At 49.0% G+C, this 18,671-nt stretch overlaps 1 pseudogene; it reads left to right on the top strand.

Moving 5' to 3' along the window:
• The first annotated feature begins 1,465 nt into the window (after positions 1 to 1,465).
• On the top strand, positions 1,466 to 17,824 carry LOC140661040 (uncharacterized; annotated as a pseudogene).
• The last annotated feature ends 847 nt before the right edge of the window (positions 17,825 to 18,671 follow it).

Below are 18,671 nucleotides of genomic sequence, written 5' to 3'. Positions count from 1 at the left end.
AGTGGGATGGAGGAAAGAATCAGAAGAGTAAAAGTGAGAAAACTCGTGGGTTGAGATAAAGACAGTTTAATAGGGAAAGGGAAAGCCACGCACACAAGCAGAGCAAAGCAAGGCATTCCTTCACCCCTTCCCATGGCAGGCAGGTGCTCAGCCATCTCCAGGACAGCAGGGCTCCAGCACGCCTAACGGGGACGTGGGAAGACAAACGCCAGCACTCCGAGCGTCCCCCCCTTCCTTCTCCTTCCCCAGCTTCACACGCTGAGCATGATGCCATACGGTGTGGGATGTCCCTTTGGGCAGTCGGGGTCAGCTGTCCCGGCCGTGTCCCCTTCCCAGCCCCTTGTGCCCCCCAGCCCACTCGCTGGGGGGGGGGGGGGGAGCAGAACAGGCCTTGACTGTGTGCAAGCACTGCTCAGCAGGAACGAAAACAGCCCTGGGTTATCAACACCGTTTCCAGCACAAATCCAAACCATAGCCCCATACTCGCTGCTATGAAGAAAATTAACTCTGTCCCAGCCAAGACCAGCACAACTGAGGCTTTTTCTAATGCTAATCTTCAAGCAAAAATAAGACTAGGTATCTGCTTCTTTACTGCAGCCCTTAAAAGGCTTGCCTCTGTGCCACAGACAAGCCTGGTTTTGAGAAAGATACTGCATCTTAAGGCACGTACCTTAAAGAGATGTTGGTGTATGTTCAGGCTAAGACATCATTTCAAAGCGTGATGGATTCTGTACTGAAAAGATGCCCAGAGGTTTCCTCATTTATTGTGTCTGTTGGGTTGAAAGGACGCTTCACACTCCCCTGGAGAGCACATCATCCCTTATTCAACACTCCTACAATGACAAAACACAAATGACCACTCTCAATATTTCTGTCACTAACGAACACCACTTGCAACTCTACAGATTTATCCATGGTCATTTTATTTCTTTGGCATTTTCTGCTCTTTGGCTCAGAGGTTTAACCTCGCCTCCAACATCCAAGTCAGGAACCTGAAACGCAGATGCTGAAGCTGCTGGGGAGAAGGTAGGAAGGGAGGAAAAACCGTACAGAGGAACAGTTTCTCCACTCCTACACGGACTGCAGTTTGCAAAATGTGATCAATATGATGTATAACTGTGGAAACCCACACACACACAAATAAAACAAGAAAGGTGCCGTAAAATATGTTGGGGCAGGAAAATGAATGATCTCTCTGTCAACTATTTAAAAGCAATCCAGTAATGTGAACAATCAGAAGTGAAGAAAAATCAATACACTTCTCATGGTGCAGAAATGGAAAACAAGCTGGATTTTACTCCTGCAAAATCCATGCAAACAAAACCCAACAGATTAATTCTGCTTGTCAGTAAGCGCGGTCATTTCTTCAGAAACAGAACCACCTCCAGAAGAGCACTCCCTTTACAGACAATACTGTGTTTATTGACATCCGTTACAAAATCCCCACTGGTGTCAGTGGTACACGATGGAGTCTTTACACGGTATTTATGAACAATTGCTCCCAACCCATTTAATTTGTTTAATAAAAAAATCCACCACTAAGACCTCAAGCAAAGCAAACAGAGGGAGAACAGAGCGTGCCAAATTCAGCCCAATCTCTACTTCTCTGCCTAATTTCCAGAAAGTGCAGTAGAGCAAAGAAGAAAAGCAATACTATCCCTGTCAGAGAAAACGGGCAATTAGAGGCATGACTGGAGTGTCCCAAAGCGGCCATTTCTATACTCCAAATCGCAGCCAACTTCTGACTTCAGGTAACAGAGGGGAAATGGCATCAGGAGGGTAAAGGCAGACATTTCTGTAGCACCTCAGGAGGTGGGGGGGTCCTTCCCAGAAAGAGGTTGATGGAAACTGGGGGGGCTGTAATATGGGGGGGAATCAAAGCGGAGATGGATTAGTGGACAGACCGTAATGTAGCAGTACAATTTATCATGCTGCCCAGCACTTTACAGAGCTACACAATTTGTCTCACCGGTCTCGGCACCATGTGTGCACGGAAAGACAGATCTATTAGTTTTCCTTTCCAAACTTTCCTCTCCTATTGGAGATATGAAATATAGCCAGAAACATCACGGAAATTAAAGACCATGGCACTGGCTGTAAGACGATGGGAACTGCCAGACATTTAGTTAGCTCTTGAGCCTTAGCCAAACTTTTGTTTGTCATTATTGGAAGTACACAATTATTCAGCAATCTTCTCTCTGTATCTTTCAGTGGCAAAAGCAATGGCGAGCTCCACCTAGCATGGGGCAGTCCTGCGTTCGGTTCCTCTGGTCTTCTAAACATCGCCATAGGCAGTCACCCTTGAAAGCAGAAGTCAGGAAACCTGGACATTTAACAACTTGGGATATATTCTAGCTTGGACACCTAACCCAGACAGTCTGCATGTCAAATCCTTTAAAAAGAGCAGGCAACCTCCATCAACAGAAGGTGAATGCTGCTGGCAGACACACCGATTGTCCCCTCGGCTGCTCCTCTGCCTCTTCTGTGCCCCAAGGGACCACGGCACCCTTAGCAGGGCTGCAGGGAAAACTACCAACACGAGCAGCAGGCAGCCCAGCTCCTCAGCTGCGCCACAGTATTATCTTGTTCTCCAGAATCTCAGCTCTCACTAATAATAAGTAAGTCATTGGCTGCTAAAGTGGGAGAAGAAAACTCCCCAAAAGGCCCATTTTGTCTTCAACACACACTACAGATGCACACAGGGCACCTGGATGCAGGCAGGACGCTCTCGCTACAGGCAAAGTATGGCTGTTAAGTGGAAAATTATGAAGCTGTGAGGATCTTAACTACAAAAAATACCTAGTTTTTGCAGGAAATATGTTCCTTAAATCTATTCTTATGATGCGACTGCTTTCCCCCCCGTCACCCTTCCTTTTTGCTGAGCTGCTTATAGGATTATCCTCAAAAATCAAACTCTTCAGAAAAACCAAAGTTCATATGAATCTGTCACCAATCTTCTTCCAAACCAGGGGGGGTGGAAAAGCTTCATGAGACTCCTAAGAGTTCTGCTCAGTTAATTGGCAGACAATGAAGACAAACGCAAGGGGAGAAGGCTGTTTCAAACAAAAAAACCCAACAAAACAAAACAAGCAAACAAAAAAACCAACCCCCCACCAAACACATACCAGAGCCATACCCTAGTTTAGGATGGCACTGCCTTCAGCAGCCCGTGCAACCCCTCTGCTGGGAGCCAACGTCTCCAGGGCAGGATCAGAGAAGCCCCCGTGGACCTCCTGGCTCCAGCAGAGGCTCCGGGTCTCCCCGGCAGAAGCCGGGCGGAGGCGCAGGGTGCTCCTGCCACCGCCATGCAGCCGAGGGGACCGCGCGGTGGCGGGGACCCCTGCACCCCTCCAGCGGCACTCAGCAGGGCAAACACCGAGGCCGTGCAGCATCCCTGCGCGTAACAGAAAGTGAGGTAACGCTGGAAGAATTTCAAGCAAGCCTAATTCATTTCTTCTAATTAGGACAAAAATGCTTTGAAATTGTAGCATTTGGTAAAGTTGTAAAGGAAACTTTAGTAACGCTATGAAAATAAACCCGCCTTTCTCAGCTCGCTGCACGCCATTGGTGCTGAACTGTTCCTAATAGCAGCTGTTCAGTTTCTGAGAAGTAGCTCTTACGGTGTGTGATTTTTGAGGTCTCTTGCAGCATCTCCAACGTCGCAAAAAAAGAAAGATCTTCCCATTTTAGTCAAGCGTGTGAGCTCTAAGCTCCTACAACTAAAATGATTTATTTTTATCTTCAGCATCTACATTGCATGGTGTGCTTGGATTTTATTTTTGAAGTACAGAGCAATGGCAGGCGGCCAGTGAAGCCCTTCGCCACCGAGGCGATGCTGCCGCTCTGTGGCTCCTGCGCGGCCAGCCTGAACCAGCCTCCCCTGCACATCACAGGGACTCCAGGGTCTGTGTCTGCTTTCAAATGAAGCAATTCATCCTCATCCCCTTTGCATCACTCCTCCTGTCCACGTAGTTTAGATCAGCTTGAAAGAGCCTTTCGTCCTCTCTTATGGCAAGCTGGATTCAGGTCCTGCACGTTAACTGCACGTGCGATTATGAAATAAACATTCGTCCTGAAGGACCTACGCAGTACGGGAGAGATAACTCTTGGTCACACAGCCAGGGACGCCAATGTGCTCAGGACACTTTTATCTATCTCAAACGCGGCCACCCAGCTCAGCAAACAGCAGCTCTCTCCTTGTTAGTACCAAGAGGAATTGGAAAGATGGCACTTGTCAACTGTAAGCGTAAAGGACAGTGCAGAACAGGCCAGGCAAATTCTTTGTCACCGGGAGCTTTTCACTCAAGCTGGTCTTTCCACACACATCTTCCACTCCCCCAAAAACACTTAAATTCAGTTTAATGCAGGAATAAAAATTTCTGCCCTCTGTTCCAAGCAGATCAGCTTCTCAGAACAACTGCTCCAGGCCTTTAGGGATGCATGGCCCATCACCCAAGGCACCACGCGCAGCTGCAGTGGGGACCCAGACTGATGGTCCCCACTGGTCACGGGAACAGATCCGCTCTCATTTGCTTTTTGCCCAGCAGAGGCGTTTTCCCACACAGACTGCGCAAGCTGCAGCTTACAGACCCCATCCTTCACAACCACTGCAGCAAAACATCTCTTTTTCTTTCAGTATTCCAGATAGGCTTTCTGGCTTGTTGGTGGGTTTCCTTCAGGCAACCCGAAATGAAAAGCTGCTTGCACCAGCGGACTACAGATTAAGTCAGACAACCCTTGCAATTAGCCAAGGGTTACAGCGGCCACCCCAGCTCATACAGCAATAATCAGCACGGACACAGGCAAAGCACTGCCAAACACCAAAAATTTTGAGATTAAGAGTACAAGTCTCAGAGACTTTTGGCAAGTGTTTTTGATTTCCCTTCCTCATTCCTCCCCTTTCTTTTTATAGTTCAGCTTCTGCTGTCTCCTATCCTCAAGCACTGAAGTAGCAAATTGAGATTAAAGACGTCTGAACAAACAGCTTCTCCTACCTTCCAAAATAAACTCTAAAGCTCTTGAAAGTAGCTCTAAATACATTGTTTTAAGGTAGTGCATGCTAAGGGATGAACTACAGCAGTGCCATTTACGGCACTTTTGATAATACGGATCAAGTCACAAAAGTACTTTTGCAAACACTATGGCTCGTCTCCAGCTGCGGGCAGGAGAGCAGGAATTACTCCTTCACTTTTCCCTTCTGCAAGGGAGGAGGACCATACATCGAGAGCATCATCTCCATGGTGACAGCAGGAAAGCAGCAGGAGGCTTCCTAGAAAACATTGGGTTTGGTCAGAACTTGTTCAGGAAATGAAGCAGCTGCAGAAGAACCTTTTCAATTATTCAGCTGGAAGGAAGTGTCGAAAGCAATGTTTCTAAACCAATGGGCAGCAAGAGGATCTTCCCTGGAAATCTAGATAAGACAGTATCTGCTGAGGGCTGGCTGTGCCATAAGCAGTGGAGACCTGGTTCCGTTTTAAAGTAAAGGGCATTTGTCCTTAGGCTAACGACACTAGCAGAAAGTACTGTGACATGTCCACAAGCGTGCAATTTCCAAACCCCTCTGCTGCCTGATGTCACGCCTCTCCATATATCCCCATCCTAATGGCATTCTGAAGCAGCAGAGACAGCAAAAATGGCAACACCATTTCTAGGAATAGAGCCAAACTAATAAAGTAATGTACATGGCACAACAACTGCTTTTTCTGCATATGGCACCAAGCTCCATAACAACTCATCTAAAAACTGCCCTGCTTAGTACCTGTAACGATGCAGCATTACAGTAGTGGAAACCTCACTTCGATTATTAAAGCTAAAAAATTCTACAGCTAAGTATAGTTGCCCGTGTACTCTTGTTATCCAGTAATATAATAAAAAGAAAGCTATTATTTATCTCTTTCCCTTGCATTGCTTAAACTATTCATTGTGTTGTCATTTCTAATTCTGTAGGAGCTTTCTGCAGAAGGAGCTGTGATTCATACCTAGAAAGCATAATGCATATGAAAAGCACTGTTTAAATAAGACAACTGATGCATGGCAAGAGACATCAAATTACCACTTAAATGTGGCTTATGCAAACACATCAGCAGGTACTGATGAACTGCAGTCACTTCTGCATGTGTCTTGTTATCCCGAACTTTCGGGGCTATGACAAGTTACATTAGATGCTAATTCATCTGTGGAGCTCAGACATATTTTTAATATGTTCTGTGATAACTTCCATTAGCCTTTGTAGTTTGTTCAAAAGCTCTGTGGGCATAGGCTGGAAGAACACCCTACATTTCACAGAACTAGCCAGCTATGCTGCTGTTTGGGATGGCACCCAGAGCACATACTGTACATCCGAAGAATTCCCTCCCAAGCCAGCACAAGTCACCTTGTAAATTAATCCTCTGCAAGAGGCTGAACGGGACCCTTAATAACTGAGGAAGAGGGAATGCTCATCTTTTTGAAGGTGAGAATAACCCTCTGACAAGATGTTGCTCAAATGCAAGCCTGCTTTGTAAAAGCAAGCAGATGATTACGCTTTCATTCCTGTATTTCCAGTGCCACCTTCTGTACAGAAGAGGAAACCTCTGAGTTTCAGGAGCTCCAAGGAATGAAACTGGAAAATTCTTCCCCACCCACGTGGGAACACAGTCACTACTGAAATTAAACACTGAAAGATTTACATTTTCAGAAGCTCAACAGCATATTGAGTTGTGTGCTTAAGACACCCACATGTGCCAAAAACTTCTAATTTTACAAAGAAAGTACACCAGCTTCATTTTGTGTTTTCCATAAATCCGTACAGCTTCTGGGGTGACATGTAATGGATGAGAGAAATAATCATCCATTATTATTAAAAAAAAAAAATCGAACTGAAGTATAAATCTGGCTATAAATATCAAAAACTCTTGCTAAATGAATTCACAGGACCATAATTAAAGTAGGTGAGTAGGGATAGTTGTTTTTCTTCTGTGTCATCCCAAGTCTTTCCCCAGGGAAAAGTTTGAAGGGATTTTCAGTTCCATTAGACTGGCTCACGGCTGCAGCGCGCTGCCTGTGCTTTGGGAATGCACCCCTCATCCTCGAATACTCAACTTTATCCAATAGCATGTACAAATGACTGCTGTAAACATTTGCTGTGAATAGTTTTTTCGTATGGTATCAAGAGTTCACAGGCATAAAAAAAAAATCCCTAAATTGGAATTTCTTGTCCCTAGTTCCAAATTTAAATATTAAGACCAAACCTGCTTTTTATGAGCAGCTGCCTTGATTGCTTCTTAAGCCACACAAAGCCACCCATCAGAGCTGGGTCTGGAGCAGTGGCCCAGCAGAGATGCCCAGATGCCCCATCACTGGCAGTGGTCAAAGTCAGGGGGGACGGGGCCTTGAGCAACCTGATGTAGTGAAAGATGTCCCTGCCCACGGCAGGGGGGCTGCAGCAGATGATCTTTAGGGTTCCCTTCCAACCCAAAGCATTCTGTGATTTCAGTCTTCATTCTACTTTCCAACAGGGGCTAGAAAATTACTTGATAAATTACATTCAGGAGGTTTTCTAATGAGTACTATTCAGCATGATTATCTGGTACATATAGACTTCCATTAAAGAGACAGACAAGGTCTTATCAGCTTCCCTAATAGATGTACCGCAGTGCTCTGCCAGATCCGATAAGCTCTGAAGATGATTCAGAATGGCCTTAGAGTGTCTAACCACTTTTAATTGGGGTCGGAGCGGCACAGTTCACACACGGGTGGCAGCAGGGCCACGAGCGTTGCCAGCGAGCACCCCGGGGACCGCGCTGAGCGCCCCGGCAGGGCAGAGCGCCATGGGTGGATGGTGCTGGGGCACTCGCTGCGGGCAGCCCCAGCTGCTCCCCAGGGGAGCAGGCAGGGCAGCACCACCTCGGGCTTCTCCGACCGAGTTTTGTCTAATTAACACGAAGCCAGCAGAGCAGGGAAGGAGAAAGGGCTCTGGCTTTCCCCAGCCACATGCAAACACCTGATCTCTGCTCCCTTCCCACTTGGCAGAGCACAGCCGAGGCAGGGCAGCTGGTTCTGCTCCAGGTTTTGCCGCTAATTGTGGGTCCCAAATTTCACTTGTTTCGGTCGGTGGTTTTCAAACCAGGAGAGGCAGAACATCAGCGCCGTGACTTGTGTTTGCTTATGGGCTCGCAATAGTCAGCTGGAAGCCTAGAGGGCTGACAGCCGCTCCTTGCTGCTGCATTTGTGATCCACATAAGTACTCCATGTGAAGTTTTAGGTGTGATTTTGTGCTGTGCTTGTAGCATCAAAGCCTGCTTCATGTCTGCAGATGCTCCTGTAACTGAATGATCAAATTCTTCTCTTCTGTGATCAGAACTAGCAGTCCACGACATAGCGAGCACACCTACAAGAGGCAGAGAAGATGCTTGGGCAGTAAAAGCCCTCATTCGTCTCTCCGCGATTCCAGTTCTCCAAGCAGGTAAGCAGCCAAGCAAAAGCCACGGTGTTCTCAGCTGTGGCTTTGCACACATACGCAGTTCACTCACAAAAGCAAGTTGGGTGCTCAGTTCTTAGTCCTGTGGAAAGCTGGAATTGAACGAATTAAACTCCAAGCAAACATCTAATGCCTTGTAAAGCACAGAGAAAGAAAGATCACTTCCAGGTAAGAAAGTTACTCGAGGCTATAGACAGTTGCATGTCCAAAGAAAATATCTTAAGCCAGTAAGTAATCTAGTAATAAACCTCTAGGAGACAAATGCTGTAACGATTATTTATATTTTCCTCTCATGCCTGGATTCATGCTTGATTGGACTCTCTGTAGTTCACGAGAAAAGGAAAAGCAGCCGAGTTTCAAAGTGCCACTCATGCGTATCTGCCTATCGACAGAGCCTAGAAAATTAGAATCCTCATCGGAGCACCTCGAGTTCAAAATTATATGGAATAAGACTGAGCTGTAAAATTGTGTACACAGCATATCATAATTGCAGCTACTGCTGGAATAAATTATGGTGAGTGTCTTAAATACTCTAGGGCTGAACTGAAGAAGGTTCTTCAGCTAAAACTAGAAGAGCTTCCTGTCCAGAAAACATAACCCCAGGCTAGAGATCAGACTGAGCTCAGTGACCTCGTGGGGAAAGGATCTGCCATATTTGGGGTTGTATTCCGCCCGATGAGCAAGACTCCCAGCAGTTGAGCACTCTCAAGCACATTATTTAAGGATTCGGTCCATCTCAGCTGCAAAAGTGAACAATTTAGCTCAATTACTATCCTCCCAATCCTCTGAAACCTGGATTTAGGCGGTTGTTTCCACAACACTCACAGTTTGTTTAAAATATAAGAGTGAGTGAAGCAATTCTGGCTGAGAAGTCTGTTTTGAGTTGTTTTCCAGTTGTCTGGAGAATTTGAGTTTCCCTCCCACCAAGTTTTAGAGTCCAGGTTCTTTGGGCAACTTTCCAAGTTCTGGCTGGGATATTCAACCACTAATTCCTAGATTGCCCATCTGCTAGGTCTAGAAAAGATTTCTGTACCCTTAAAATGTATGTCTAAACTGCTTGTTTAACTGTCAGCATTGTCTCACAATGTTTAAGTTTAACGCTTAACTTTTTAAACCTCTCAAGGCTGATACTGCTCTATATATGAGGAACCATCAAGAATTTTGCGCTGCATAATAATTGTCTTGTGTTTTACCAGGCAAGCTTTGCTTGCCGTACTGTGCCAGCTGCTCTCTGGAGAGCGGACGGTGGTACAGCTACTGCGGGTGCACCAGCCCCGACTGGGGACGGTGACACGGCAGGGTCTCTGGAGTCCTCCCGCCCACCCCAGCTCAGTCAGGAGATGGCAGCTGACTTCAATAGTCCTCTTACAATTTGAGCTGAATACACACAAGGTGTTCAGACACCTCAGGGGAGATGAATGCTGCTTGTACTCTGGCATTAAACAAATGATCTGTACTGACAGGGGCCAAAGGGAACCTTTTGCAATTGAAGATGAAGCCCTGCCTGGTTTCACTTGCTGTCTGGATTAATTACAAAGCACAATATTTGGTGTCATGTGCACTAAATGAATACATATAATTTTTTACTGCCCGATAAAAGTTAAATTATTTTTTAAAGTTTTGTTATTACAGTATACACTCTTGCCACTGAAAATGCAAGGAAGAAAATCCAGAAAATTCCTCTTTTTTTATTAAGCGAATTATGAGTGTTTCCAGAGTACGGAGGATACCAGATTCTAGGCAAGCTCACCAGTAGTGAAAGGCTCCACAGATCTGCAGTTTCTCATTCAGTTGCGTACAGCAGTTTGAATGCAGCATTTGTTCCTGATCCTCGCAATCTCCCACATAAAGAGGGTTTCCAGGGGCTCACCCCATCCTAAACATAAGTTTTACATCTTTTTTCCAGACCACTTATGAGGACGTTGACTGCCACTAAGCCAAACATCCCACGAACTTCCTTGACTCACGTAACCGCCCTCAGCAGCCGCTCCCTGCGTGCGGGCGAGCCCTGGGCAAAGCGAAAGCAAAACCCGCTGGCGTCGGGCAGGGGAGGCCGGCTAGCCCCGCCATCAACTACGGAGTGCGTTTCGCAGCTGGCTGCCTGCCGTGCATCGGTACGTACCCTTCATAGCTCGCTTGGGGAAGCAGGGGAGCGCATCACTGCACCCCACACTCGTGGGTTCTGCTCGCTGCTAGAGCCAGCGGTGGAGCAGGCGGTGGCCTTCCCAGCACCTCGGATCCCCTGAACCAGGCACCAGCCAGGGCGTTTCAGGGCGTTTGCTGCATATTTCTAGCTTGAAATGTTTCCACTAGGGAGGGGGTAGTAATCAAGACCCTGTAAAGTGTTTTAAGTAGCCCCAAAGCTAAGAAAAACCCTTGACATTTCCAGAAGTGAAATGGACCCAAAAGTCTTTTCATTAAAAAGTAACTCAGGGTTTCACAGCCATTTGTAATGGACTACGTAAAATAAGCTGACTCAGTTTCAGAAATCGGATTCGGTAAAAGTGAGTCCAGCCTCTGCTTTGCCCAGGAAAAAAAAATAAAAATCAAAAACTCACAAGTTACCCTGCGCTGGTGCGTTTTGCAGGGCAGCCGTGTTCACCTCCAGCACACAGCGTTTGTGGGCACAGCCAGGGACATCCTGCTGCGCGTTCATTCCTCAGTTCACATACGTAAGATGCGTGCATCTTCCGAGCCTTTTGTTTTGCTTTGCTCCGTTAAAACTTCACCTTCTCTCCTATGTTCCCCAGCTAATTTAACAGCCCTTCCACAGCACAACAGTAAGGTTTCTCACTCCAGCAGGTTTGCCATCCCCAATTGGCTTGCCTGCTTCTGCCAGTTTCAAAAAGTCTTGTTACGCAAAAATTATTGTGGTTATGTATAGTTCTGCTGCAGAGCAGAGCAAGACAATATTCACACATTGCTATTCCCACATCCTCAAACAGCTCTCCTTAAGAAACCCACAGTAATTAAGGGACACCTAAAATCAGTGTTCTCACTAACAGTCCTTGTAACATTATTATTCAGGCTGTATTGAGCCTCTGTTCTTAAACTCCATAGCAAAATGCTACCCTTGCAGCAAAGGGATTCAAGGAATCCACAATATATTTTCTGTAATTAGGAAGTATTTTGCAGTTTCAAGTTACTGCTACTTCTTCTCCTCAGCACGGAACAGCAACCTCTGCACCAGAAGCATGGCTCCGTATCAGCCCTCTAGATGGGGCAGGTACAGCTCCCAGCTCCCAGCAGTAACTAAGGCCCATCGCTCACCCCAGCACCCAGTGCGAGTCACGCCCGCTCGGCCCCCGCCTGGGGGGTTTTACCGCCCCGGCCTCTAGCACTTGGCGCCAGCCTGCGCAGCAGGGTGTGTGGCTGGGCTGGGCTTGCCCACAGGTAGGGCTCCCCGAGCTTCGGGGAACGGCGGTGCCAAAGGGCAGGGCGCTGCTGGCTGTGCAGCCTCTTCGGAGAGCACGCGGGCACCTGGAGACCTCCACCGCGAGAGAGTTATTCTCTTTCAGCAGGTTTTCCTGCATCGCTCTTCCCATCATTATTCTTCCCTTTCGACTCTTGGAACAAACATTATTTTAAAGTGATAGTCATTAAAAAGTTATATTTTAATGAAAGGAAGGTATTTGAGTATTAAGTTTTTAGAAAAAGTGTTCCCTGATATAACCAGCTTCCTGTGAGCTGTATGGATTCATTACATGTGTAATGTGGCTACACAATTTTTCTGCTATTAGTAAGCTCAGTTTTGTTACTCTTTCAAGGTCAACCATGATGTTGTTAAAATAGCTTGTGTATGCATGGCCACGTCTTTCAGGACTCTTGGGGAACCCAAATGGAATCGCTGCAGCGGGCACAAGTTTCAGGAGAAGCAGGCAACTTCCCTGCGTGTTTGAGACGAGCAAGATCAACCCCCTGTCAAAAGAGACCGAGATCATCAGGCTGAACATCAGGCTCCTGCTGAGCAGAACCAGATCGAAAGATGGTCAAGTGTCTCAGCCAGAAAACCTTCCTCCAGACAGTATTCCTTCAGTTATTGTACAAAAGTGAGTTATTTGCGCAAGTCAAGTGAGCAAGTCTTGCTCCTCATCAACATGAGAAGTCACAGACAGCATCCTGCAAGAGGGGCAACAGATCTTGTACCTGGCATCTGCAGGCTGCCCACCACCGCTAGCAGTTGGAGTGTGGAGGAATGGCAGAGGTGCCCCTCTGCTCCTTTTTGCAGGGACTAGGGGTGATCTTGGTTTTGAAGCCCCACCTGAGGTGATGCTAGCTGCATCCACAGTGGTAACAAAACCAGTGATGCTCTGGAAGATTCAGAAGAGACATTTGCCTCTTGGAGTATTTTTGCCCTTAGACTCTCTGTGTTTCAGGTACTAAAGATATAAAGAAAAAAAAAATCAGCATTTCAAAACTCAGTGCCTGGCTAGATTTCACATTCTTGTGAAGATTTGTCCTTGGACTTAAGAACATCACCTTGTGAGAGTCTGATTTTGGGTGACACACAGCTTGTCCCCTACTACACACTGAATAAAAGAGGAGTCAGACATCCCCTCCTTCCAGGTGAGGTCCCCAGACCCTCTGCAGTCCCATCAGCGGGATGCTGCACCTTGCAGAAGCGAGACAGAAGGGACAGAGTTAATTCATGGAGGAGCTGGCTCCTGGGGGCTGGTACGGTGAGACAGACCACGTGCAGCGCAGAGCAAGGCTGGGCAGGACTGCATCACGAGCTGTGCGTAGATGTGGGCTGGGTTTGCTGCACAGTTAGATGGGCTGGGATCAAAACAAGTCCTTGCATGCTTTTTCTTAGAGTCCTCACTGGATATTCTTCAGTATGCAGACGAGGATATCGGCATGCTTGACTGTAGGATCAGCCGTTACTTTACAGCAGACACTCAGATCGTCTGGCCTGGGAGAGAAATCGGAGCCAGCAGTTCAGACTCCTGGTTCACGTGCACCATAAAACACACAGCTGGAAAATACACAGCTACAGCCTTCCTCGTGCAAGCCCAGAAAGAAAAAGAGAACCCAAATCCCAAACAGCTTTTCCCAGGCATTGCAGAGCAATCGCACCTTTCAGGTAACAGAAGAAGTAACTTTCCCCTGGGGACTTTCATGCACTGAAAGCATTGAAGGGAAATGCAGCTGGCCAGGGCATCACAGCTGCAGTCCCCCAGGGTAAGTGGTAAACAGCTGCCACTGCTGTATTCCAACTGTACCCCAAACCCGAGACCTTTTCAGAAGGCTTATGTGGAGGAAGCCTGCCTTTTCCTCCACACCTACGCTGGGGCGTTACAAATTCATACTCTGGTTTTACACATCGCAACAGTTGTCACCTCCATGTCACTCCCCAATACTTAGCGTCTGGGCTTCTGTGATTATGCGCTTCAGTCTATTTTTAAAGGCCTCCCAAGTTTACAAATGGTTTAAGCTAGCTTTTTAACATACTGTAAGACAAGATGCTTTTATTAAAAAGCATATGTTCTCCCTTGTGTTGAGGATTATGCATACATTGCAGAAGCTAATAACTTCAAAACAGCTTCTCAAAAGCATAATTGTTTTCTATTTATATACTTCCATACCATCATCGCTAAAAGCCCTAACAGCAAATACTTAAATCACCAAAGCTTTAACACGGCCATACCCATTAAGCCTTATCGTAGTTTTTCAGCAGACAGAGCACGCTCATGGTGTTTGCATGGAGAGCAAGCTCTGTGGTGTGAGCTGCCCTTTTACGGTTAGGGAGAAGTTTCAGGTGAAGAAACCGAAAGAAGTTGGTCAGCTGGTGCGTGCAGAAGGGTTGCAAGTCAGGGTCAGAACAAGAAAGCAAGGCTCTAGCTCCCATCTCCAGACCACAAACCTGTGTTGCTTAACCCCCCCCCGCCCAGGACGTGGCATTATCTGATCGGGAGATACGCAGCTGCAGTGCTTACAGACAGCAGAAAGAAGACTCTGAGGTCAAGCAGCCCGGGATGCGGCGGCTGGGCCGCTGCGGCCAGGAGGCTCCCAGCAGAGACGCACGGCCCCGTCCACGCAGCCCTCCCGCAGGGCTCTGCGGTGCTCGGCGACACAGGAGCAGGCAGCGGGCAGTGCTCAGCGCTGGGCGTTGCTGCAGGGAGCTGCAGAGCTCATCGCTGGCACGTACAAACGCCCTGCCTACACAGCAAGCTTCTCAGATTCTCCCCTCCCCTTGGCCCACATCAGCCTTTCCCCCATCCCTTGTAAAAAAAAATGGATTTAAATTGATTACTTACCCCATCAGGAGCACTTTACTGAGACTATAGAGCATCCAAGAAGAGTCTCTTTACTGAGACTATAGAGCCTCCAAGCAGATAAGCCATGGCAGAAACTCAGCCTGGAAGCCAAGAGAGGGACAGCCCTTCCTAGCACCCTCTTGCAGGCAGCCTGCCTAGCCTTGCTGCTGCCACCCCGCTGCCTTTCATAGCCTCCCCAGCAGGTTAATTGGGCCACTCAGCTGACTTCCATTTGCCACCCAAAGTGTCTGGGTGCTCTTTAGCACTTCCCCGCATTGAGGTCACACGTGGTCCCCTCTGCACGTTCCCTCGCAGCTTTTAGGTTTGCAACGACTTCCAGAGCAACAGTCAGTGTGGTGGGAAGGAAATGCTGCTTCATTAAACCTTCTATTGCAGTAAGAGTTATGGAGAAGTTATTATATCTGTTATTCTGTCACATAAAATGAGGCGAGAGCGCAGTGTAACACGGCAGCGGCGCAGGGACAGAAGAAAAGAGTTATAAGAACGCCTCTTGGGCAGTACCGGACTGTGACCTTCCTGCCTAACGCAGCCCCGCAGCCACACTTGCCACGTCCCGTGGCCGTGCACAAAGCGGGAAGACCTCGCGGCCCCGAGGCGGGGGGGGGCTCGCCCCGGCGGCGGGCAGCAAGGCCGGCCGGGTGCCCCTCCCGGTAGCCATGCTCTGCAGTGCGGCTTCGGGTCCCTACGTGGCAACCGGGCCCCACTGGTGCTCGCCCTGCTCGGCCCCACGCCCGGCCCTGGCTGGGCCCATGCCGCCTCTGCCACCCCCACGATGTGGCCGTCGGGCGGGAGCCACACCGGGAAGGGGGGCCCAGAACCGGGAACGCGGGCCCAGAACCGGCCGCTTCGCCTCCAGGGGCCCAGCGGGCAGGAGGGACGCGTGGCTCCCGGGGAGATGGGCCTGGAGGAGGCCCCAAGGGAAAGGCTGCTCTGCTGCCCAGAGACACGGGAATGCGAGGTGCAGGAGCCTGCTCGTGCTCGGCGTCAGTGGGTCTCCTTACCGGGGAACAGGCAACCCAGCTGCAAATGGAAGTAACAGCATGGGCTTGGGGTTTTTCTTTAGGACTGACGGGAAGTGCTCAGACACAGAATTACAGAATCACAGAACCGTATAGGTTGGAAAAGACCTTTAAGATCATTGAGTCCAACCGTAGACCTAACACTACCAAGTCCACCACTACACCATGTCCCTAAGCACCTCATCCAAACGTCTTTTCAATACCTCCAGGGACGGTGACTCAACCACTTCCCTGGGCAGCCTGTCCCAATGCTTGATAACCCTTTCAGTGAAGTAAAATTTCCTAATATCCAGTCTAAACCTCCCCTGGTGCAACTTGAGGCCATTTCCTCACATCCTATGGCTTGTTACCTGGGAGAAGAGACCGACCCCACCTCTCTACAGCCTCCTTTCAGGCAGCTGTAGAGAGCGAGGAGGTCTCCCCTCAGCCTCCTTTTCTCCATGCTGAACAACCCCAGTTCCCTCAGCCGCTCCCCATCAGCCTTGTGCTCCAGACCCTTCCCCAGCTCCGTTGCCCTTCTCTGGACACGCTCCAGCCCCTCAATGTCTCTCTTGGAGTGAGGGGCCCCAAACTGCACACAGCATTCGAGGTGCGGCCTCACCAGTGCTGAGTACAGGGCCACGATCACTTCCCTAGTCCTGCTGGCCACGCTATTTCTGATACAAGCCAGGATGCCATTGGCTTTCTTGGCCACCTGGGCACACTGCTGGCTCATATTCAGGCAGCTGTTGACCAATACCCCCAGGTCCTTCTCTGCCGGGCAGCTTTCCAGCCACTCTTCCCCAAGCCCAAGACACGTAGTATATAAAACTGTGTTCGATCTTGTTTAATGATGGAGACAGAATTTGGAAGTTGAGAGGCTTAGCAGTGTAATAAATTTTCACTCACCAGAAAAACCCACCGTGACCATCAACGTTAACTCCCTGTCCCTGGTGGAAGGAGAGCAGCAGAAGCTGGTCTGCAACACCAGGCACTACAACCCACACGGCATCCAGCCTCAGCGGCTCCGGGAGCCGAAGGACTCGTGGAAGGTCCCCGATGCCATGAAGAACGTTCTCTCGAGCAGCCATGGGCAGAGCAGCAACGGCACCTCAGCTCCTCCAGATACTTCCTGCCCACAGCATCCCTGAAGGACGATGGCCATCAGCACACGCTCTGGGCAAGCCACCCGGGCCTGCAGCCCCCCATCAGGAGAAGCGTGACTGTGGCGGTGACAGGTATGCTGCTCGCCTGGGGACATTGTCCCCTGCACACTTGACCCCCGTGGGATTGCTGGAGGGGAAATTCCTGCTGATGTTTCCCCTTTCTCACTCTTCCCTTCCACTGCTCTTCTCAAAAAAAAAAAAAAAATCCAACAAAATACTCTTTTTTCATCAGACTTTCTGCTGTCTTGATGAAAAACAACAAAATTGACTCCTCAAAATTAAATAAATGAGACAGGCCACTTTTTTTTACCAAAATGTCCATTTCTGAGGGAAGTCAGTTCCTGGCCAGTTCTGGCCTCTAATTAACAGTCTTTTTCATATGCAAGAGCCGGGTCTCTTTTGAAGCATCTACCAGATGCCCATAGCAAAACAGAGAACTCCCCTGAAAACAGCTTTGAAATGTGAGGGGGGTTTTTTGTCTTGAGTAACAGAGGAGATAATCTTTGCAGAGAGGATTGAATGAGGACATCATTTCAGACCAAATACCAGGGGAAACCTCATGCCAGGGTATTTGGGGTAAATCTAAATTTGCCCTTTAATTCAGTGGGATCAGTGGACTCCAATAAATGTCCTGCAGCCTGATTGCAGTTGCAGGATCACCGCTGGCCTGCTGGGGCTCGTCCTCACTCCAGTCCCCTGCAGTCGACCTGTACGAGCTGCCGCTCCCATCCCCGTCCCCGTCCCCTGCGTGCGATGGCAGCGTGGCCAGGGTCAGGCACCGCAGCCGCCGTGTGTCTCTGCTGTTCTTTCTTTTGTTCAGGGGCAGAAGCTACCTCCACCGCCCGGCTGCCGCTGCTGCTGCTCCTCCTCAGCCTCGCCGCGTGCCACGCAGGCGTCCTTTGCTACCATCACAGAGTAAAATAACCTCAGGCTACCAAACCCGGGCTGTGGGGCGGGAGGGAGGCTGCTGGTGGGGGCACTGCTGTGCCAGCTGTCCCCACGGTGGGCGGCCGAGGGTCTCCCCGGGACCCGTGTCGCCGAACTGGGTTACCAGTGCTGGGAGGTGGAAGCTGTGCTTTGTCTTCTTTTAGTGACAATCTCTTTTTTTCCCTTTTTCCCTGCCCTAGTGAGAAACACATTCGGTGCTTTCCATTTTACTCTTCGTTAATTCATTGCTCTTTTACCCTCCAGCCCAAACCTTACTAGAGACGGGACCTCCAGTGCCAGCCCGGTAAGGAGCAGAGCTCCTCTAAAGAGCACACAAAAAATGCTGGGTGCCAAATCTGGAAGGGAGGGTGAGAAACGACAGCATGAAAGGCCGCTGCGCTGTCTGCCGGGCAGGCGTGGAGGCAGCATGACGCAGAAGGTGCTGCCCGGCGAGACTCGCCGTGATGGCGGCAGGAGGTGGCAGCCCGCTGCCTGCGGGAAGCGCGCCTCGGAGCTTCCAAGGGCTGCGCGTCATCCGCGCTTCCACGCCTTGTCAAAGCTACGACAGTCCCGCAAGGCATCCCGGAGCAAAGGGGAGGAAGACGATTGGGACAATGTTTTTTTCTGGAGTCTGTGGTAACCACGGCAGTAGGATGGGCGCTCTCGGATGCAGTAGGCTTGTACAGGAGGGAAGAGAAGGCAGTAAAAGTGAGACAGCATTCAGTATCGTGCATTGCAGGGCGAGGTGAGCGCTTGGTCTACGTGCTTATGCCATCCATTCTTGTTCAGTCTTTTCTTCTTCTGAAACTTCTTTTCCTTTGGTAATTACTGCCCCTGGCTGAGC

This window comes from Ciconia boyciana, chromosome 17, assembly GCF_034638445.1.
Source record: "Ciconia boyciana chromosome 17, ASM3463844v1, whole genome shotgun sequence".
Classification (NCBI taxonomy): Eukaryota; Metazoa; Chordata; class Aves; order Ciconiiformes; family Ciconiidae; genus Ciconia; species Ciconia boyciana.
This window is presented reverse-complemented; position numbering and strand designations above follow the sequence as displayed.